This window comes from Prinia subflava, chromosome 1 (assembly GCF_021018805.1).
Source record: "Prinia subflava isolate CZ2003 ecotype Zambia chromosome 1, Cam_Psub_1.2, whole genome shotgun sequence".
In the NCBI taxonomy this organism is placed as follows: domain Eukaryota; kingdom Metazoa; phylum Chordata; class Aves; order Passeriformes; family Cisticolidae; genus Prinia; species Prinia subflava.
In genome coordinates this window covers 22,754,823-22,778,123 of record NC_086247.1, presented here as the reverse complement: position 1 = coordinate 22,778,123, position 23,301 = coordinate 22,754,823, and the positions used below count along the sequence as shown (strand labels likewise).

Here is a 23,301-nt window from a genome sequence, read left to right as displayed (position 1 = left end):
AATATTCATTTACCAGCTCACTCAGTTTATAGCTTTTATTTGTTTCAACTTGCTTTTCAATGTAAATTGAGAATTCATTGTGAATGCATGAAATTAGCATTCCTTATAAAGTAAAATATATGAGGCCAATCAGAACAAAGATTAGCAAAACTATTTTGACTATAAAGCACGTGCCATTATTGTAACTTTTTTATTATGCAGGAGCATTTCTGCTGGTTGCTGAATTGAGTAATTCCAGTAACAATATCTGTTAATACTTTAGAACCAGCAAGTCTCAATCTGTCTTCTTTTTTTCCCATAAGGAGGAGTACAAGGTTTCCACTTTCTCAGCTTCTAAGTGGTTTTATAACCAAAAAAAAAAAAAAAAAAAACAAAAAAAAAAAAAAACCCCACCCTAAAAAAAATTATACCCACAGAAGAGCTGTCAAAGTGTCTAAAGTTTTCTTTTATCATCTCAAAAATTGGTTACAGGTGCCCAGCCATGTGACTTCTCTCAGTTCATGGTTTGATTTTTGTAACAGCTTTAGCAATAGAAATCATAGTTTTTTCTCCTCCAGTCTGTGCTTTTTATAACACACTTTCAGCCACTAAAAGCCAAGCAGAATTTTACTTTAGCCTTACCTAATGGGACTTTTAATGCAGATTCTGAAATTCCATAGATTTATTCAGCTCTGGCTCTTCTAAGAAATGCTGTACCTGTTCTTAAAGAAGTAATATTTTCTTTTCGATAATCTCTCAGTTTATAAACTTTTTACTTTTCAGCATGTTTATCAAAACTTTCAAACTGTGATCAGACCGACTTTGCAAATTTGAGTAGGAATCACACCATCTTCTAAATATATATACTGTAGAGGATCAGGAGTACCAAAATTTTAGTTTTGGAAGTAACACATTAACACTCTTGCTGAGTCACATTTTTTTAAAGTTTAATGCGTGACTTAAGCAGCCTGTTCAGAGTCTCGTAGTTAAACCTAGAATGGGATGTTGGTGAAGCTAAGTCTCAAAGGATGAATCCACACATTGAGTTGTGTCTGTGCTCAAAACCTGCCACAAAACAAAGCACCCCGCACTTTTGGGCCTGTTCAAGCTATTTTAGCACTCAGTTTCTGTCCATCTGTCTAGTATCTGCCACTCCAAGAACACTCCCCAGTAAAATGGCTGGCTGAAGCTTACTGAGAGAACACTTCTACTCAGCCTCCCATCTCCCTCTGTTAGATGGAGGTTTTATGTTCACATCCTGTATGAACCCTGTAATGTGTTCATAGAATCATGAGATGATTTGGGTTAGAAAGGACCTTAAAGATTATCTAGTTCCAAGCCCCCTACCCTGGGCAGGGACCCCTTCCACTAGACCAGGTTACTCAGAGCCCCATCCAACCTGGCCTGAACACTTCCAGTGATGGGCATGGCGAGTTGTTCAATATAGTTCAATTCAGGCCAAGTGCAGAAATAAGGAATGTATTTTATGTGCATTTTTAAAACTCTGCATGGATTTAAATTTGTCTGCAACAAATATGGGTGGAATAAGTCAAATTTGGATTTTGAGTAAGTTGAGTGTGGGTTTTATCCTCACTAAAATACTGAGAATGATATACCTAGCTCTAGGGGAGAGAGTTCTTGAGAGAAACTATAATTTAATTGCTTCATTGTAAGGAAAGATCTTATGAGCATTGCGTAATGTATTTTTAATGCAAATATATGATAATTGATGTCAGACATCCAAATACCTTTGCTTTGTAAACACACGAATGGAGGCAGAGCCATGTATATTGCTGGACCAATTGCTACTTGAAAACTGAAAACCCATATGAATGAACAGGAAGGGCTCCTTGCACATCTGGTTTTGCATCAGGTGCCCATGCTCTGTTTTCCCTTCATGGCAGCACATGTCACACAGTTTGTAAGGAGATTCAAGAGGGAACATGTTCCATCAATTTTTACCAAAACTCTGACTGTGGTATGTCAAACCCATTGCCCCTGTAAGAAAACATGTAGTAGCCTGCAGAAGAAATCACCCTGCCAGACTATGTCTTTATAGCAGGTTTTGCTGCCAGAGCTTTTGTGGGGTCATGAGCTGCAGACATTTTTATGTCCCTGGAGCATGTGTGTTCATCATGGCTTTTTTGAGATGCTGTGTGCCCTTGCTGCAAGAGGCTATAACAGCAGAAGGGCTTGCAGTTGCCAGGAGCATGTATACAGTGGCACTTTGCTGCCGGCTGTCTTGGCTGGTGTTTTTCAGAGAGGAGACTTCCCTTTGGCAGGAGAAGGCTCATTTTGTTGGCTTGTATCAGCTTTTGTTGGCTTATATCAGCAATGCATAGAAACTTGAAGCAACTCATGCTGACTTGTGACTGCAAACCTGCCTTGCACTGGCCAGGCTGCAGCTACCATGCATCCCAAGCAAGTCCCCCCTACGAACCCACTGCTGGCAGGTTTTTGCCTGATGATCTGATCTTGATACCTGAAATAAACAAGTCTCAGCAGCAGAAAAGCAAACAGACCTGTGTGGAAAAATACATGTTTTGAGGTACTTGCTGTTTTTCTTTCACAATGTTTTTTTCCCTGTTGTATGCATTACTAGGATATATTTGCTGCTAGGCTACACAAATGGAGACATATAAGTCAGGATCAAGCTTAAATAACTCCTTCTACAAAAGACTGAAGAAAAAATATTCTTTGAAACTTACAAGTAATTCTTTTCAGCTCCTTTAACTGGGAGGAAAACAACAACAACAACAACAATGACAAACAAACAAACAAACAAACCACAACAAGAAAAAAAACCAAAAAAAACCAAACTGAAGTTTGCATTAATTAGCAGTCCATTTTTACCGGCCTACAGTGTAAAGCAATAGAGAAAAACTTTAAATGAAGAAAACATCTTGTAGAGGCCCTAAAATCCAGTGTGAAGCTAGAGGAGAATTTTGGTAGACTGAGTAAAAAAAATGTAAAAAATGTAAATAAATGCTAAAGTAAATAAATGTCATAAAATGAAAATTGAGAGCATACTCCTAAACAAGGGTAACTGGTATCTTGGTAATTCTTCAGTCATGTACAGTGTGCTTCCACTTCAAACACCTTTTGTATCTGGACCCGTGCTGGCAGCTTTTCAAAGAAATCTCATACTTTCTTCCCTCCTCCTCCCTACTTTGCATAATAATTAGTATGTGAATATGCTTGTGATTTCTTCTTATTATTTTAATAGTCACATTTTAGAGACTTCAACAAAGTTTGGAGGACAACCAAAGCAGTTCTTGCTCCAAAAGCCATGCAGTCTAAATGGAGGGGAAAACCAAAGAACAGCAAAGTAGCATCCTATCACTGCCCCTTCTTCTCAGGGAGAAATACTGTACCGAGCAATTGTCTGGCAGAAGAAATTCAGGGGCCACTCAGGCAGTGTTTTGTGCCTAACAGCACACTCCACCCCTTGCTTCATATGCTGTGAATAGGAGGTGAAGAAATCCAACGGTAAGTAGTGTCGTATGTCCTCATTTTAGGTTGAATTCCCCTTTCCAGGAGCTAGGTACCAGCTTATTCCTTGAAGCACCAAGTTACAATCAGATAATTGTGATTATTTTTGACATATATATATATAATCCTTTCTTTAATAGTAAGTTCTTGACTCTGACACTGTTTCTACCAGCATAATCCCAGCATTTTTGTAAAGATGCATCTATACAGAGACCTTCAAACACCTGATAGTCTTTATGAGTTCAAGAGTATGCAAGATGCATGACCAAGATGATTTTTGGATGGTGGGGCTGGGATTTTGCCCAGCATAGTAGCCTATAAAGTTTGTAAAACTGATCACAAGACTCCTCAGCTCCAGACTCTCCTGGATTTACAATTTACAGTCCTGAGTAGCGAAAACCACGCAATCCGAAAGTCCTGAGATTGTAAACAAATCTATGTATTTAGTGAATAATACAAAATAGAGAAAATCATGTAAGAGATGGGTACAAGGGAAACACCTTTCCCGAGGCTAAATGAGTATTGATGTGTTTCAAACCTGTAAACAGATTTGTGCCTGTTGCTGGCTGAAGAAGGGTGGAGCTCTAGGGTTTGTTATGCCTTAACTTGCTTTTGTCACTCCTCTGGCAAGGACGGCACAAGACTAAAGCAGTGAGTTCTCTACCCTCTGACCTGGGATTAATTACAGCTGCACCAAGATATCTCCAGTCTTCTGACTACTTGATGAAGGAGAAAAAAAGATGGCCTGACTCTCCTTTCAACTTCTTGGTATAGAAGGATTAACAAATGAAGCTAATTAAGGAAAAAATAATGGGAAGCCAGTTGGATGAAGTGATTTAATTGTAAAGGGAGCAAATGAAATCACTCTCATGAATAAACCAAAATCCTAAATTTATATACTGCAAGTACAGTTTTACATGAGCTTGTTCATGAAGACGTCCTGTGTTCTCTCTTGCTGTAAGTGAAAAGGAAGGCTGTACACTGGTAAAGTTCAAGGTGTCGTGGGTGTAACAGCCAAACTTCAAGGATAGAATATTTTCTTGCATGACTTCCAGTGACATATTTATCACTGTATAATCTTTTTCCAGAGATACAGTACTAGATGGATGCTTACAGCTTATAGGGTACTGTATGTAAAAAATATACAGAATGTGCAGCAAAGAAGGAGCCAGACAGGAAAATCTCTGACAGCCTTTTCCTCGTGTAACCTTTTTGCTGAAGCAGTTGTTTTGTTACCCTCAATGGAACAGGACTCTTAAGGACTGCAGCAGTTTGAGAAATATGTTGTTTCATCCCACCAGCAAGCTCCCTGATCTGTATTGCATAGGAAACAGTCCCAGCTGCAAAAACATATGCTTCAGATGCTGTACTGAAAATTAGGAATTAAAAAATATAGATGAGTCACCTCAAAGACAGAGGTGGAGGAGTCAAGTTGGCAGGAACAGCCATTATCTTATAATTATAAGTGTTTCAAACCCCTCCTCAAGGTACACACCCATGAAGCTCATTAGTATAACAGTCATTTCGCTGAGGCAGAAAGTTCATGAATATTGGAATACGGTGTTGAATATTAGAGGGAAATTCTTCAATGTCTTCCTGCTACAGCAGCTTTTTGGAAATGCACCAAAGTCTTTGATCCTAAAAACCCTTACCTCTAAGCACCTGGGTAGTCCCATTGACTTAAACAGAATAAAATGAGCGCTTTAATTCAAGTGTTTGCAGATTAAGACCCATGTTTGTATTTTAAGATCTTATCTACAGAAGAAATTGCACTCATTTACCTAAGTGTTTTTATAAACACACCTTTATTTCAATGAGTGCAATGTTACTTCTGCAGGCGGCCACCATCTGAGAAGCAGTGGCCCTGCCTCAGTTCCCAGGAGTGTGAAGGCAGGAAAGGCTCTTAGGCAGCTGGAAAACATCAATGAACTACACAAAAAAGAATTGCCGCGCTCTGAAATACTCTGAAGGATGCTGCCACTGTGCAGCCAGCAGGAAAGGCTCCTCGTGCTTCATCCATTTTCCATAGGCCCTTGCACCACTGTCACACATTCCCTATAAAAGTGCTATCGTAGAATCACGACAGCATCATAGACTGCTTTGGGTTGGAAGAGACCTTAAAAACCGTCTCGTTCCAATCTCCTGCTAGGACACCTTCCAGTAGGTCACTTAGACCAGAGCTCCATCCCAGCTGGCGTTGAATATTTCCAGGGATGGGACATCCACAACTTCTTTGGGAGGCAGCTTCGTCCGGTGCCTCATCAACCTCACAGCCCCTCGCACGGCAGTCTCGGTCCCCTGGCAAACCCAGACGATGATGTTTTCCATGCCCCCGGGGCTGGGCGGCGGCGGCCGGGCCGGGCCGGGCCGTGCCCGCCTGGCCTCAGGGCGGGCTCCGAGGCGCAGGGCCGGGGGCAGCGGCGGGCTTCGGGCGGGCCCCGGCCCCTCCCACGCCCGCGGCGGCTCCTCCTTCCCCGTCCGCAGCCGCCCGGGGTCAGGGCTTTGCCACCGCCCGATCTGCACGGGGAAGGTGCGTGTTTGCTGTGCCCACCGCCTCATCCTCCTCCTTTTCCTCCTCCTTCTCCCCCTCCTTCGCACAGGCCGCCCCCCGGGCTGCCGGCGCTCCTCCGCCGGGCTGTAGCGCTTTTCCGGGAGGCTCCGGCTCCGGAGGAGGGAGAGCTGGCCGCCATTCGCGGCGCTCGGCTGGGCTCAGCCGCGGCTCCTTGTCTCTCTTTAGGGCCGTGCAGCGTGTGCTGCCTTTCCCCACCCCTCACCCCTCCCGCAATGGGGCCCTCGCCCGCCGGGCCGCAGCCCCGGTGCTGCCGGCCCTGGCCCGGGTCGGTGGGCTGGAGCCCCCGGCCCGGCAGCGGGGTCGGGACCGCCTCGCTGTATGCGCTGTTCGCTCTTTGCTGGAGTGGTGACCGGCACCAGCATGGTCGTACTTCGGGAGCAGAGATATTCATCCCGTGGCACAGCGAAAAAGGGCCTGGAGGTGCTTGTGGAGAGCGGCTGAACGTGAGCCAGCAGTGAGCCCAGGTGCCCAAGAAGGCCAGTGGCATCTGGCCTGTATCAGCAATAGCGTGGCCAGCAGGAGCAGGGCAGGGATTTTCCCCCTGGACTCGGCACTGGGTATGGTGCACATCAAATTCTGCATCTGGTTCTGGGCCTCTCAGTACAAGAAGGACATTGAGGTGCTGGAGCATGTCCAGAGAAGGGCAACAGAGCTGGGGAAGGGTCTGGAGAACAAGTCCTGTGAGGAGCAGCTGAGGGAGCTGGGGGTGTTTAGCCTGGAGAAAAGGAAGCTCACGGGGACCTTATCATTCCCTACAACTACTGAAAGGGTTGTAACCAGGTAGAGGTCAGTCTCTTTTCCCAGGTAACAAGTGACAGGACAAGTGAACATAACCTAAGTTGTGTTGGGGAGTTTTAAGTTGGACATTTGGAAGAACTTCATAGAGGGATTAGATACTGGAATGGACTGCCCAGGAAGTGCTGGAGTCACTGTCCCCTGAGGTGTTTAAGGAATGACTGGAGGTGGCACTTTGTGCCAGGATCTAGTTGATGTTTGCTCAGAGATTGGACTCAAAGATCTCAGAGGTCTTTTCTAGCCTAATTGATTTTGTGATTCTGTGAAACAAAATCCTTGCTTACCCTCTTGTTCCTCTTAATTTAAAAACAAATATGGACTCAAAGTTGGCAGTCACACAGTGCTTGGGAGATGCATGGTCAGTGTCAGACAAGGCATGATGCTCTGCCATGATCCTGGAGTGAGAAAAGCTGACAGCAGTCACTGACCGAAAGCTAAAAATATATATAAATATTGTGAAAATAATATAGAAAATATAAAAAAAAACGTATAAAGAAACAGGAAAAAAATATAAGTTTTGCAGGCTGAATTTGCCTAAAGAAGCGTTAGATGCAAAGAAACCTTTTGAATGTAGTGGTTATATCTGCCAAGTTGTAAGTGTGCTCAAAAGGACAAAAGAACAAGAATTCAAGATGCAAGCACTAAAATTCTGTTTGCACATTAATTACTTGGTTTTTCCTCCAGACTGCAATATTTTGAGGACCTGACTTTCCTAAGTGCTGCATGAGCACCAGAAGTGCCCGCTCAGGCACTGCCATACACAAAGCCACCTCAGATCCTAAGGTCTTGTTAAATGAGCCTTAATTTTCAAAATTTTGCTTGTCTGTTGTTTTTGCTCTATTCAAAATTAGATTAGTTTTTACTGTTTCTGGAGATGGTTCTCTAGAACTGTTGTAGGAGTGTTGTAATCTGTTGATTAAACGGCATTATGCAAGTGTTTCTTCATACAAAGCAATACTTGGGACGGTGGTAGAGCAGACTCTATGTGTGGAAATGGAATAACTGTTTGTATCTTCATCTATCTGCAATATGTCTATTTTAGCTTGTGAAAGTTCATAAGATTTAAGTTAGTGTGACAAAAGCTGGCCTTGGATTTTGTTCTCTTTAATTTTCTGCAGAGATGAAAGCTTTTATTAGAAGTCTTTCTCATGCTTCCCTGTCAGTTCTTAAGATCACTTTCCAGTCTTGTCTGCTGCTCCTTCTGTTATTATTTTTAATAAAATCTCAAACTCTTATTTCCACAAAGACACCCCACAAAGCCTACCATGTGCATGAGAGTTCTTATGTCCCTTGTTTCCTTGTAAATTTTGTCTAATTCCCTTAGACATATCTACCCTACCTTGAGTAACATCTATTTATTGCCTCTTGCAATCAGTTTTGCTTTACCCAAACTTCTGTCTTTCAGATGAAGGCTGTGTAGATAAACTTGGATCAAAGCCATCACAGCTTTAGAGATTCATACAAAGCCTTTGTCTTACCTGGTTTTGTTTCTTGGTGTTTAAAATACATATAATTCTTTTGAACATCAAAATAATAAGATACTAAATGAAATAAGAACAGATTGCAAATCTAGGCCGGGGAAGAACAACCTGTCATTGACCCCTGTTGGGAGACATCTGTTAGCAAAAGCTCATATAAATTCATATTTGTATTATAACACAGTTTTGCAAATGCCTGCATGTCTTTAATGCTGATTTGAGAAAGGAAGCAACTTATAGTATCTTACTGTTGATATAATTGCAGAAACTCATAATGCACATGGGATTCTTTTATCTGTTCCTGCTATATTGTATAAAACTTTCTTGTTTCAAGATTGAAAACTTTGCCTTGTCATTTCTTCCTTTCTTTCCAATTGTGGGAGGATGCAGATGAAGGGTGGCAGTAGATCTAAGACGTAGCAGCTGCAGGGGTGAAATATTTTGCCTAAAGAAGTGCTTTGTGGGTAGAAATGTACGAAACGATTACAATCTTGAAGCTCTACAGTTCTTTCTGTTCTGTCTCGACAGGAAATATTATCTGTCAAAAACTGCATTGCAGTAATCTTTCACTTTTTTGTTACCAAATGTCTGAAATAATCTCAAAGTAGTGAGTAAGTGTAAGTTCTTTCTTCAGTTGACCCCAAGTCACTTATATTTTCACTGTGATGGCAGTAGTGAAGTTTTAACTCAGATTTGTAATCTCTTAAATGCCAATTACTTAAGTCAGTATTTTTGCCAGAATCTTTGAAGAATGCTTTGCTCTTTTTTGTTTCAGTTTTACAGTACAAGGAAAAATTGTATGTGAGCTTGAGAAAAATGTTAACCTTGTTAGCCTGTAGTTTTAAAAAATGATGTTTTGGGTACCTTGATCTTACAAGAGACTTAATTTCTGATTTTGAGATAGAGAGAATGGGCCAATGGTGGGAGGTTTGCTTTTAATTTACTTATTTGTCTGTCTACCTGCCTATTTTTTTTACTTAATGGAGAATATTCATACACCTGGCTCATTTGGATTCTTTAATTTTTCTGTACTGGTACTAATAATACTAATATTTTTTCAGACTCTTTACGTCTAATTAACATAGGTCTCTTCTATGAATTTTCTCCACAGTGGATGAGAGAAAAATGTAGAAATCCTTTTGGTGCTGTTGCTGCCAAGAGAGACTTGATAGAATATCTAATGAATAGACATGTAGATTAAAAGCTCTAACAATTACAGCTCTAAGAATTTATGTATTTTGGCAAAGTATTTTATGGTACACACGGCAATCAGAGGTATAGCAAAAGACCTGTGATCTTACAACCTGACTTTAAGAGAATACTAATGCCGTTTTAAAAACAAACATATATCAGTCAAATTTATCTCAATTGTCTAAGATAAATTTTAAATCAATGATCATTATGTTATAGTAAGAGGAGGTTAATCTCAGGTCACCTATCATAGACATTCCTTAAATCATAGGAGTTATAAATTAAGATTATGTTAAACTTGCCTGAGTGACCATCTTACACTCAGTACAAAAGGGAGGATTTCTACAGGCTCAGGATTTGCCTGAGCCAAACCTGATTTGTGACCCCACAGAATCAGACTGTGTATTTTCCTAAGGCAAGTGCGTCCAAAGGAATTTTGTGTTTTAAGTAGCCCCACAAAAAGGGGCTTATATAATATTATGCATGTGCCAGTAGTCATTTGAGAAAGAAATACTCTTTTTTGGGGTGTTAAAATATGATCTGAGCCAATAGGCTCGATTGGGAAAGCATCCACTATTTTATCTGTAACATTTGCAGACCGGAACATAAGTTTGATTTATCTTAAGTTGTTTCCCTGTCTACTCTGCACATGTTTTGAGATTAGCGTTTCAGATTCAGTGGATTTGTACTGTTCTGAATCACAAGGCTGATCTTCTAGTTCTCTCTCTGGTCATGTTCTCCTGTACAAAACACAGGTCCTCTTTTGTGGCAGACTATGAAACACCTCTTGGAGCTTTAGTTTAACGAAAACCTTTATTGCTTTGGAAGCAGAAAGAATTGTAAGCTACTGATTTCTTTGAGATTGATCATATGATCAGTCTAAGAATGATTCTGAATGCTGCAGTGGGCTATTAATATTTTCTGCTATAACTAGGTAGAGCAGCCAAGTGCATTACTAATCTCAGGTAATCTGTTCAGTGCTGCTAAAAAATACACAGAGCAGACAGTTTCTGCCTCAGCAATGCGTTGTGAGATACCCAAGAAGGAAAACAAAGTCAGCTTGGTTTTAATTACTTGTTCAGTTTGGTTGTCTTGAAGTAGCCATTGAGTTAGGAATCTCTAGAGGGTTTTCGGATGAGAAAAGTCTCAGGAATAGGCTTGGAAAATTCTGTGCAGGCTCTGAGTTACTGCCCTTGTCTATTTTACCTGCAGCTGCTGCAGTTTTCCACTCCAGCCACCCAAGTGGCCTTGGGTCAGCCATTCTACCCAGATGGCAGTGAAAGAGCAGAGCTGTCTGTTCCTCAGAGTGCAGGGACTTCTCCAGTCCAGTCTTCCTTTGAGTAGTACATCTTCATTTTCTCTTTGGCAGTAACCTCCCAGTACTAATTATTAATTTCTACAAACAAAGCAAAATTGCTTTTTTCTTATTGGTTCTCAGCTGCTGATCAGATGGACAAGGTCCTGGTGCAAGTGAATGTCAATTTGAAAGGCAGAATGACCTAGATGTAGGGGATCTAAATGTACCAAATCTGTGTCCTGCTCAGTCCAGGCTGGTAAAATACACATACACTGATTTTAATATACATTGCTCCAGCAGCTAGGGTTTGTGATTTGTGGTTCATTTTGGACTTAGGTGTTATATCTGAAGAGAAACCTTGCAGAAAGAGTGGTAGTGAGCAGGAATGTCTCTGTGGCTGCCCTTCAGAGAATTCAGAGAATGAATGAGGGCAGATGTGCTTGTCTCCAGCAACCAATGCCACCCAAGTCAGCAGATATATTTTGCTTTGAAGTGCTCTCTGGTGTACTCTACAGTTGTTAGAAGACCTAGCATAGCCAAAGGAAATGTATCCAATATAGATGGATTGTACAAGTTTAGAACGTTCAAGCAAATCTGGCAATAAAAGTAGTATTTAAGAAATATGGAGAGAGACTTTTTAACAGGATATCTTCTGATAGGACGGGGGTAATGGTTTTAAACTAAAAGATAATAGAGTTTGACTAGAAATAAAGGAGAAAGTATTTATACTGAGGGTGATGAAACTGGAACAGATTGTCCAGAGAGGTGGTAGATGCCCCATCCCTGAAAACAGTCAAAGTCAGGTTGTGTTGGGCTCTGAGCAACCCGATCTAGTTGAGCTGACCCTGCTTGTTGCGAGGGGTTTGGACTGAGTGACCTTGAACACGTCTTCCAACCCAAACCATTCTATGATTCTGTAGTGACTTTCCTGAAAATCCAGAACAAGAGCAGTTGAGCAGCTGAAGACAGGAGTGGCAGCATAGGAAAGTTCCTTTGAAGAATCTTATATAAAAATAACTGTTGGGAACTTATCAGTATGTGAATTCTAAATAAGAAAAACAGATGTGCACTGGAGAAATAAAAATTAGAGCAGGCACCTGTCTAATGTTACCTCCTAAAATGATCTAATTGAAACATGCAGTCTTATATTGCCTGTCCCTATAGACAAGTGGCAGAGGAAGGATGAAAGTCAACTATTTTCCCTGGAAAACATTTTCAGCTATGGTGCAATAACAACTAGGCTGTTGGCTCAATCATCGCTGCAACTGTGGGTAACTGTCTGTGTAAACTCAGCTGCTCCTCTGAAAGCAAAAGGTAACTTAGAAAAAAGCCTTAATCTAGGAATTAAATACGATAGTAAACTTGAGAAATGTTGGCTTCTTGCCTGCTCTCCAGGTGTTCATATCTAAGTAACTTGTCCTCAACAAGTAAGACTTGTTGGTAAACATGGATTAAGGGGTGTAGGGTTATTGTTGCCATCAGATCTGTTTCAGGGAATAGCTGGGAAATTGTCCTAGGGGAGCAGAACAAAAATACAAGTGTAGTCACTTATGGTGAATTCATCATCCTGAAAGAATCAGCACTTCATGAAGAAGTCAAAGATGCTTTTGAATGAAGGAACATTAGTAACTTCATGTGAACTCTGCCTTCATTGATTGTCTCTGCTTGCAAGCTGATGTATGTAATAAAATCAAAACCAAGTGTAAGTGATCCTCCAATACTGCTTCCATTTTAACTTGGAATTGCTTTTAATTAATCAAGAGACTGACATTTGCAACATCTGGATTTACTGAAGGATGCAGAGACTCCATTTTTAACTCCCACTAGTAACACCAGAGTCCCAAATGTTTGATAGTTGCTTTACTCATGCTGTGGATAAAACCCTCTGAATTTTATGTAGTTTTGACTGGGCAATTGCGTGGGTTTGAAAAGCAACATTTATAGCTAAACCAAAGTAGAGTGCTCCAAGTGCTTTGTTTCTTCAAGCTTTTGTCTCCTCAGTGGTTGGTCTTGTGACTGGAAACAGTTTAAGGCCACATTCCCAAAGCTTGTGCTTGCAGAAGGTTATTTTGGAGGAAGAACCAAAGCCAGGGATGTCTTAATTAATCTAATCTAATCTTAATTAATCTAATCTAATTAATGAGCTCTCTGCTCATTTTGGTAGCACTGTATATAAATATCAATTTAAAGAGTATTGAAATAGTTTCACTTTTTGTTGTGTACCAGGCATAACTTGTCCAGCAAAGCCAGGAGGAGTTTGTGGCTGTCACCTGCAATAGCAGAAGGACAGGAGGAGCAGTGGGGGTATGAAAGTGAAGCTGTGGGCTCTCTGGGCTCTGTTTGGCTGAAGTCCCTGTGTGCTTCCTAAGCTCGGGTGCAGTCATTTACCTGAACCTGGTGTGTTCTTGTCAGTACTGATAAGTTGGTTTTCTCGAAGGTAGGTAAAAACCTTGTTGGAGTTTGGGAGCTGGCACCTGTGTGTTGGCTTTGCCTTATGCAATCTGACCTGTACAGAAGTATTTAAGATCTAGGAGGAAACTCCTGTCTGTTTTGTTTCCTCCTATACTTTCTTGGCATAATCCAATGTCTGAGTATTATTGTTCAGGTGCAGTATCAGAATGATGTCAGTGCAAAGTCAGGGAGATGTCTTGACATTGGCAGAGAGAGGGTTAATCACATTCTGTCACTGTCCTCTCTGTATAATTAGTGTGTTTACTCTATGGCATATTTTGGGGGAGGAGGTTCTTTGTGGTTTTGTTGGTGGTTTGTTTGTTTGTTTTTAACTTTGATTGCCAGTTGACATTTTGTAACATGACCATTTGCTTCAGTGCAGCAAGCTTTTTATTGTCTGCTCTTGGTAGTGTCAGAAGAAAGGGGCTGAGTGGTTATACTGATGTCTTTCATGTGGCAGCTGAAGCACTTGGAGGTGTCACCTCTGGGTCCCTCCTCTCCAGTTGTTGGTTCATTTTGTGTGTAGTTGTAGGGCATGTTTCTCTCAGTGTGTCTGTGCAGTGAGGGACATGGGGGACCCTGATGATAACAGGGATACGTAGAACATTGCTCCAAAAAAAAAATTAATACTGATATATGTCTGTTGTCTTAGATGACTTTTTTATCCTGCAATAGCAAAATGGTTTGATAATTTTTGTCTTTTAAATGGAAGTAAAAAGTAATTAGAAGTTAAATACAGAATCAGAACTGCTTTATGCATGGTAAGTACAGTGCTTCATGATCAAATGTGTGCTGCACCGGGGAGTAGCTTTGATCAAAAAGTGGTGCTGGAGCTTTCTTCCACATCAGAAAAAGGTCTGGTTTTGCTAATTTATTTCTCAAAATTGGCCAAAACCCAGGCTTCTCTCAAGCTCTCTAAGTAAAGTGTATTTATCTTGCTAGCAGTCTCTTACATTCAACCTTTTTTTTTGCTTTTTTTTTTCACATTTCAGTGCATTCTGCAGTTGGATGGTGGCCCTGATTGTACATTGCCACTGAACTGTAGCAACTTGTTTCTGATGTTGATATGTTGGAATACATTGTGATATTTGAGTACCAGTATTATGCTCTAGTGAACATGATGAAATCATAAATGACATACTTCATAATATATCTCATCGAAATGAATATCTTTTTCCACCCTTAATATAAGTAAAGAAATGTGTGTGTCATAAAGATAATTTTTCTGTCAATTGTAATGAGAAATTCTTGATCCTGCACTTTTTTGTATAGTTGCATTTACAAATTCATCCTTTTTGCTTTGGAAAGGGAAGATCCAGTGTGTGTATCCCAAATAAGGAGGGGAAAGACTAAAATAAAAGTTCTTAACAAATCTAGTAATATGTTGACCAGACTTCTCAGCTTCACAAAACCACTTGATTGCTTTTTATTGTAGCAGTATGAGGAATTTACCTTTTCTTGTGACTGTAGAGAAAGACTGTGTGAAAAACCCATGGCAAATGAAGAAGATACTCAAAAAAGTTACACTTATTTTAATCTGGAAATTTTGTTTATCAATATTATTAAATATCTTATATCCAGCATTGCTGAATGATTATTGACTTAATTTGGAATTATAGTGCTACTTATAGTTTGTACACTGAAATTGTAGATGTATGAAGTAGCTAAAATGGTTGGATACTTTTGAAAATGTTGGTATTGCCCTTTTTTGGTCTTTTTCTTTAAGGTGTTTAATGTGCATAACTTTTCTTTGAACCTGCTGACTTAAAATGAAAAATTTTGTTCCATATGCAGAGCAAAAAGTGCTTTGTAGATGTGTGGTTGTAGAAGCATATGATTCTTGTCACATATGAAAATGCTAAGAATTTAACTTACAAATTTCTAAATCTGAGGTGGTATATAATATACATGTAGCTGCAAATACATGGTGCAATTTTTGTTCAAATTCATTAGAAGAGTTATTCTGTTGCACTCCTGTTCTGCATTACATAATTAGTAACTAAGATTGCTTAATTTGGTGGTTCATTTTGGCAAACGTCCTGACCCTTAGTAGTGTAATGTGTAGCTGCCTTTAAAACTGAGATTTAATTGTTGGAAGGAGAAACTCAAAGTATCTAGATTTTGTGCCCAAAATCTAGAGCACACACGTGTTCTGTGGGACTGAACAGGCTTCTGCTGGAACACTGACAGGAGGCACGTCGGGAAGTTCCTGAGCGCCAGGTGCACGGCAGTGGGATTCCTTTGGGCTTTCACAGGAGTGGCACATCAATCTTTGACAGTAAGAGCCCTGTATTGAATGTCGCTAGCAAAATTTGGTTTGCTCTTGTTACAATGTCTGTCCATCACTTTTAACGGCTTTTGCTGTCCAGAGGTGTGGATTGATCATGTGCTCATGGCTCGTACCTTCTGTCATAGGCTTCCTCCTGGCAGGGAGATAGGTTTCATCATTTGGCTGGATGCAGTCTGCCAGTCTTCCAGTTAAAACTCAGAAGGAAAATATTTAACATCCAATTTGTGGAAATGATTTAGCTTAATACAGGATATGTCTTGTTGAACATGTTTTCAAAAAGAAACTTAGTTCAGAATTTTGGATGAAAGAAGTGTAATCATTATTTAAGCATAAGTACAGAAGAGAGAAGGTATCTGTGGTTATGTTGCTTCCTTAAATAGGGAGTGCTTTTCACCTGTAGGAAAGGCTGACACAAAAAAATGCAATTCTGAAGAGTTTGTGTCTCAGTAATTTATTAATTTTGTGAAACAGTACAAGATACCTGTCTTGCTTTTTACACTAGGGCAATAGTTGTGCACTCAAATGAAGTTGAGCATAAAAATACCAGGTTGTATAATTGTAGCCCTATTCTTATATGTGATAATTGAGTTGTCCAAAATCATTTTCCCTCGCCTCCCCTCAGCTGTCTTTCAACACCATCAGCTGGCTTTAGCTATATATTTTGGCATTTAATGTAATATGAACAACACTGTATTTTGGTGTCATTGTTTCCTAACTGCCTTCCATTCATTAGGTATTTCCGTTCTCTTCAGTTCTCATCTAAAAATCCCACTGAGTTCATATCTTTTGCCTCTGAAAAGATAATGTATTCCCTTATGAGAACTGTATTTTCCATGCTTTTTAAGAATAATAATATCAACTGCTGTGTGGCTGAGGCATTGTTCAGTGTTTATGGGTTTTTTTGTTATTCTTAATTTTTGTTTGGACCACACTGCTTCTTGGAGAAGTAGCTGGCTGATCGTTTCTGTGGCTTTGCTGATACAGTATTCTGCACATGAATTATGGTGTGATTTTTCAGGATTATTGCCATCCATTTTAGCAGCAGCTATGGAATAAGAATATATCAAGGTAGTCTGTTACTATTCTGAGACTTGGAGGTGAAGAAATAGGGAAGAGTGGCTCCTTTTGCTGCTTCCTTTCTATGTTAAGCTGCAGTACTTCCCCCATACTGACTATAAATAGGGTATGAACTTCTGCCAAATGGGGAGCTATGGCTGCAGTGTCTCTTAGAATGTTTGGACTTCTCAGTCTTAATCTTTAGAGTTCTTAAAACTTCTCACTTCCTATTCTGTCCACATAAGTCAATATCATTACTAGAGCCTATATGGTCATAGGTCACAATTACCTTTTCAAGGATTTCAGTACCTATGTTTAGTTGTAGAAAATCAAAATAGTTTTTCTGAAGTTGGTAAAACAGCTCAGGTGTTTCCTTTGGTGTTTTAGACTTGTTGGTCTAAGTAATAAGATTATACAAAGCCTTATATCCATGTTGTCTTGTACTCTTCTTTACCTTAGTTTTATATGTCAAAAGACTAATTTTAAGGGCTTTGTAATGTAAATGATAGCTTCAACTGTGTGTGTTCCCAAAGCCAAGATTTTCCAACTGATTAAATGTTCTCCCAGAAGAGGAATTAGGACATTTCTGAAAAAGCAGTCTTTGAGGAATGTCTGCTCTTCCGCTTCACTCTTTAAGATCATATAGCTTGAATTTCCCCCACTGCTCCATCCACCCCTCCTCTTTATCTTTATAAGTGATGGAAGAACTCTATGACTTTATTTTTAGGCAGAAATCTCCTCCTCATTTTGCAGGTTCACCTAGCCTTCCAGCCATCCTACTCCACAGCTGTCACAATAAACTTTTTTCCAGTGCTATTAAATGTATCAGACATCACTCTGCAGCATGTTAGTTTGTTACCCTGGGGCTTTTCAGTCTATTCTCATGTCATCAGAACCATTGTGTAATTTCAAGATTTCCTACATTCCCTGAAGGAAAATCAAATGATGGTTAGGAAGCTGGTAGATACTCTGCAGATATAGCAGATCTCTAGCAATTAAGTGGTTAATAGCCTGAATTTATTGTTTTAATTCCTCATTTCCCATATCCACGACTCCTGTGAACTCTCTGTATCCTTTTGTCTGCATTTTCAACTGGGATTTTGGAAAATTTTGCCACGCTGGAGAAGAAGCAATGCTCTAGTTTTGTTTATCCTATTTTATGCCCTCTGCTCCTCTTTTTGTTATCTGATAGCTGTAGACAGTAATCAGTCAGACAGTAATCAATCTCTCATCTGAGATATTCTTTTGTACTCTTTCTCTTCTTCTTTTTCATCTGTAACATTAAAGTTATTTATATTGTAATGATTTTAGTGGTTGAAATGCCAATTAGCCTAGTTAAAGATTGGGTGTGCTCTTCTTTTATGTAAGGGCACCATTAAAAGATGAAGATCCCAATGAGCTTGCACTTTAGCATCAAAGACAGCAGTTAGGTACGGATAAATTGGCCAGACAATAGGTAAGAGCATCCTTAAAGTAACTACTAATGTATCTTCTAACACCCTCTGCACTACCTGCAGAATATTGCGCTGTACGTTTCATTCTCTTTCATACTAGCTTGAGCTGGAAAAGACACGTTTTCTGCCTTTGGTTTATCTTTTTTCTTCTACATAACGAGAACCTTTCTCCCTTGATTTTTTTAAAACCTTTCAGCTTGTGTCTCTGGTCTCCTTTCATACTCTGAATCACACATCTATTTTCAAAGACATCTTTTGAGCTCTAGTCCAAAGTGTCTTTTTAAGCAGGGTCAGCTGCAGCAGGTTGTCCAGGCCCATTCCTAGGCTAGTTTGGAATATGTCCTTGTATAGACACTTCACAACGTCTCTGGGCAACCTCTTCTGGGGTTTGACTACCCTTGCTATAAAAATGAATAAATAAATCTTAAAAATTTGCATTCTTGTGTTCAGATGGAATTTCATATATTTGTTTGTTTCCATTGACTTTTGCTCTGTTGGTGGGCATCAGTGGAAAGAGCCTGGGTCTGTCTTTGTTCCCTCCAGTCAGGTATTTCTATCCACTGATGAATCCCTCCCTCTCCTTCTGGAGAAGAAAAGAATCTTTTCTTCTCCACACTGAACAGTTAAAGCTCTCTCAGCCTCTCCTAATAGGGATACTGGATATTCCAGTCCATTCCACAGTCATCTTTGTGGCCCTTTGTTGCACTCTCCAGCATGTCCACATCTCCCTTGTATTGGGAAGCCCAGGAATGAAGAAATAATCCAGGTTTGGCTTCTCTAATTCTGACTAGAGAGGAAAGATCGCATCCCTCTCTTGCTGGCAGCACTCCTTATGTGCAGCCTATGAGGCTGTTGGTCTTTGCCAGCATGAGCTTTTGCTGCCTCATTCTCTGCCAACTCCTTTCCAGCTGGGTATCCCCAGCCTGTCTTAGTGTGTGGGGGTTAGTCTTCCCCAGATGCAGGACTTTTGAACTTCATAAGGTTCCTGCCTGCCTGCCTCCTCATGCAACCATTGAGTACACAACCACTCCTCCCAACCTTCCCATCGTCTGAGGATACACTCTGTCCAAGCATGCAGATTATTAATGGAGATTTATGAGGTTTGGACCACTTAGGGATTTCTAGGGATCACCACTAGCTACCGTCTGCCAACTAGATGCTACTCAAAATCCTCTGACCTTGGTTGTTCAGTTGATTTTCAATCCACCTCACTGTCTGCCCATCCAGCCTGTACTTCATCAGCTTCCCTGAGACCTTTATGGAGACTGTCAACTGCCTTATTAATGTATAAGGGAAACAGATCCACTGCTCTGTCCTCATCTACCAAGCCAGCAATTTTGCCCTAGAAGGGCATCATGTTGATAATGCAATTCCCCCTTTTTAAATCCATGCTAACTATTCTGAGTCACCTTCCTGTCCTTCATATGTGTGGAAGTAATTTTCAGGATTTTTCTCCTGTCCGCTTGCCAGAGCTTGATGTGAGGCTGGCTGATCTGTGGTTCCCTACATCTTATTTCTTGCCCTTCTCAAAGATAGGACTGACATGATGAGGGTGGCCTTACAATAACATCAGCTCTCAGTATTTGTGAATGCAACCCACAAGGCCCCATGGATTTATACATGTACAGTTTGTTTAAGTGCTACCTAACTTGGTCTTCCTCACTCCAGACTTTCCCCTTTAAATGTTTTGCTAGGATTTTGCAGGGAAAAACCTCTCTTTCTGTGAACTATATTCAGAGCATTCCCTTCGTTCTGTATGGATCCAGGTACCACTATGACTGGATGCCTCTTTCTGCTTCATGAGCAATAAAATACACTGAACAATTTTGACTGTCCTGTTGTTTTTATTAATTTGGCTGGCACTGTGAGTTTCATTTGCCGAGTCTTAACTAGTTAGATGTGAAAAAATAAGTAATTTCCCTTGCTGGATGATTCACTGGGGTACTAAAGTTGCAGGGACTGGGAAAACAGATGTGATTCCTTCTCTTGACTAGCAGTGGAGTGATTCCTGTATTGTAGTCTGAGTATGATGTTATTTTTCCCAGCAGGGAAATATTTCAGATAGCTGCTTTTGAACAGATTATGCTGGAGTATTCAAGGAAAGCACAATAAATTACATTTCTTTTTTTGTATTCTTGACCAAGGTATGAATTCAGTTAGATTTCTCTTACAATGTATTGGCAGGCAGTGAAATGCTGTGCAACGCAGAAGTGTGTTACATCCACAAAAGTTGTGGAAACATATCTGTTCTCAGTGTTCAGTGGGAAATTCCTGGAAGAAGTGTATCTCTTAAATGCAGGTCCTCCAGGGGAGCCTTTGGAGTGAGGATGCTGCTGGTTTTGAATGAGGCTAGGAAGAACAAAGAAAACATTTCTTAGTTAAGGGAAATATGATAACTGCAGCTGCATCTGTCCATTGAAAAAAATGCATGAAGTTGGTAGCTGGGGGCTCTTTGAGGTGGCCAGTGCTATTTAAATAATCCCTATGTGTCTTCTGTGTAACAGCTAAGTGTATCTGTTTTTTTCTGGTAGATTCTGCAGACCCAGACAAACAAACCCCAAACATTAAGTTTTTGAAACTAAGTCTACAAAATTGTTGTCTTACTCCATTCAGCATTTATCTGTTATCTTCCTGGCTTCTTTGTGCGTGATGAACTTGGCAAAAATCAGGGAATGAGCGTGGTCATCCTGAGAAAATGACTGATGTCTCTAGAAGAGGATATCTAAGAGGATGTAATTAACTGGTTAAGGGAAAGTACATGGAGAAAGTGCAGAGCATAGCAATAAAAATACACCAATACTCTCTGTGTAGTATAACCACAAATAAACAGTAACTCAGACTATAAAAGGCATTTTGCAGTTCTCAGGCAGTGTCCTGAGATAACCCAAGTCTTCCGCTCCTGGTTGTGTAAGACCTTTGCCCTGTCTGTCTCAGAGAAGTCTCTGTGATGGATTTATCATTCACAGATGAAATCAATGATTTTTTGTTCTTTTGTAAAAACAATGCTTCACTGTGAAAAACTTACTACTTCCTTGATCCCAAGCTTCATGGACATTTGAATAGTTGAGAAGAATACCTTAGTATCCTGCTATTGCTTAAATTGCTGTTTGTGAGAAGACCCATAAAGGCCTATGAAAGGCTGGCAGTATGTGTTAGTTATCATATGAGCTAGGCTTGGTGACTCCAAAATAATTGCATGAGTGTCTTTTGTGGGTATTGGGGTGTTTTTGTTTATTTGCTTGTTTCTGAATTGTGGTGGTTTATGGATCCTTGAAATGTGGTTAGTACTTGGACTCTTTCTGTGTCTTATTTCTGCATTGCACAGCCAGTATTTTACATGGCATCTTATGGGTGCATGCCTAGTGGCTGTTTCAGATGGCATCTTATGGATGCCTGCCTGGTGGATTATCTCCCCTTTTTAGGAGTGATTAGAAGCTCTCATAAATGTTGTGTGTTGCCTCTGCTTTTTCTGTTTACAAATCTATGCCTCTAAGTGCCTGCACAGTAATATTTACGACATGGGGAATAAATCATGAAGACAGAGGTCTGTGTGCAGTTGCAGGGCTGTGATCTTGTTGGGATCATGGAGATGTGGAGGGATAGCTCCCATGACTGAAATGCTGCAGTGGATGGATAGATGCCCTTTAAGAAGGACAGACTGGAAAGGAGATGGAGTTGCCCTTTATGTGAGAAGACAGCTGTAGTGCTTGGATGGGGATGGATGATGAACCAACAGAGAGCCTGTGGATAAGGATTATTAAAGATCAGACCAGTATGAGTGACTAAAGCTGCTGTGTGTTACAAGCCACCTGATTAGGAAGAACAAGTAGATGAGGCCTTAAGAGCTGAAAGTAGCTTCTCAGTCACAGGCTCTGTTGTTCATGGTGTACTTCAACCATCCCAATATCTGCTGGAGAGTCAACACAACAGGCTATAAGCAATTCAGGAGGTGCCTGACACATGTTATAGAGAAGCCATCAAGGAGAGGAAGAGCTATGATGGACTTCGTACAAATGAAGAAGGGCTGGTTGTGAAGGTCAAAGGCAGCCTTGGCTACAGTGTCCATGAAGTTCAAGAGTGGAGTTCAAGATCCTAGGGAGCAGGTAAAAAAGCAAGATCACAGCACTGGACTTCAGGAGAAAAGACTTTGAGCTCTTCAGAGATCTGCTTGATATAAGTCCTGTGGAATAAAGCCCTGAAAGAGGGAAGAGAATCCAAAGAAAGCTTGTTAACATTCTGGCACGGTTTAACCCCAGATGGTAACTAAGTACCATGCAGATACACACTCACTTCCCACTTCCAGCACTCAGTGATATAAGGAGGAGACAGAAAAAGAGGCACTGTTGTGGTTTGACACTGGCCCAATGCCAGGCACCCATGAGAGTTGCTCACTCATCCTCCCCTGCCACAGCTGGGCAGAGGAAGAAAAAAAAATCAACGAAGGCTTCATGAGTGACATAAGGACTGGGAGAAATATTTCAAGGGCAAAACAGGCTCAACTTAAATAGCAAAGTGAATTTTATTACAAACAGAATCAGAGGAGGATAACGAGAAGTAAAAGAAGCCCTTAAAACACCTTTTTTCCTCCCAGCCCCTCCCTCCTTCCCACTGACAGTGCAGGGAGACAGGGCTTGGGGGTTTTGGTCAATTCATCACTGAGATTTTCTTGCACTGCTCTGGGAGAGGAGTCCTTCCTCTGTGAGACCGTGGGGTCCCTCCCATGGGAGACAGTTCTCTGTGAACTTCCTCAGCATGGTTCCAATCTCACAAGCAGCAGCCAAACTGCACCTGCTGCAGTGTGAGCCCCTCCCAAAACTGCTGTGACCTGGATCTCTCTTTCCACAGGGTGCAGTCCTCCAAGGACAGGCTGTTCCAGCCTGGAAGCAGGGCCCCTCTCCACTGGGTCTCCCACTGGATCACAGCCTCCTGCAGGCATCCACCTGCTCTGGCATGGGCACCTTCCCCACAGGATGTGGGTGAATCTCTGCATCCCCCCTGCATCCCCATGGGCTGTGGGTGAATCTCTGCATCCCCCCTGCATCCCTATGGGCTGTGGGTGGATCTCTGCATTCCCTGTGGATCCCCACAGGCTGTGGGTGGATCTCTGAATCCCCATGGATCCCCATGGGCTGCAGGGGCACAGCTGCCTCACCATGGTCCTCACTATGGCCTGCAGGGAACCTTGGCTATGGCACCTGGAGCACCTCCTGCCCCTTCTCCACTGACCTTGGTGTTGCCATGTTCTT

General features: G+C 41.0%; 1 protein-coding gene across 1 annotated transcript in view; it reads left to right on the top strand.

The window, feature by feature from the left end:
• The first annotated feature begins 5,889 nt into the window (after positions 1-5,889).
• CPQ (carboxypeptidase Q) overlaps positions 5,890-23,301 on the top strand; it is a 149,539-nt gene continuing 132,127 nt past the window's right edge. Inside the window, exon 1 of the mRNA XM_063390573.1 lies at positions 5,890-6,001. The gene's annotated coding sequence lies outside the window, so the exon portion shown is untranslated. The remainder of the gene's footprint in view (positions 6,002-23,301) is intronic.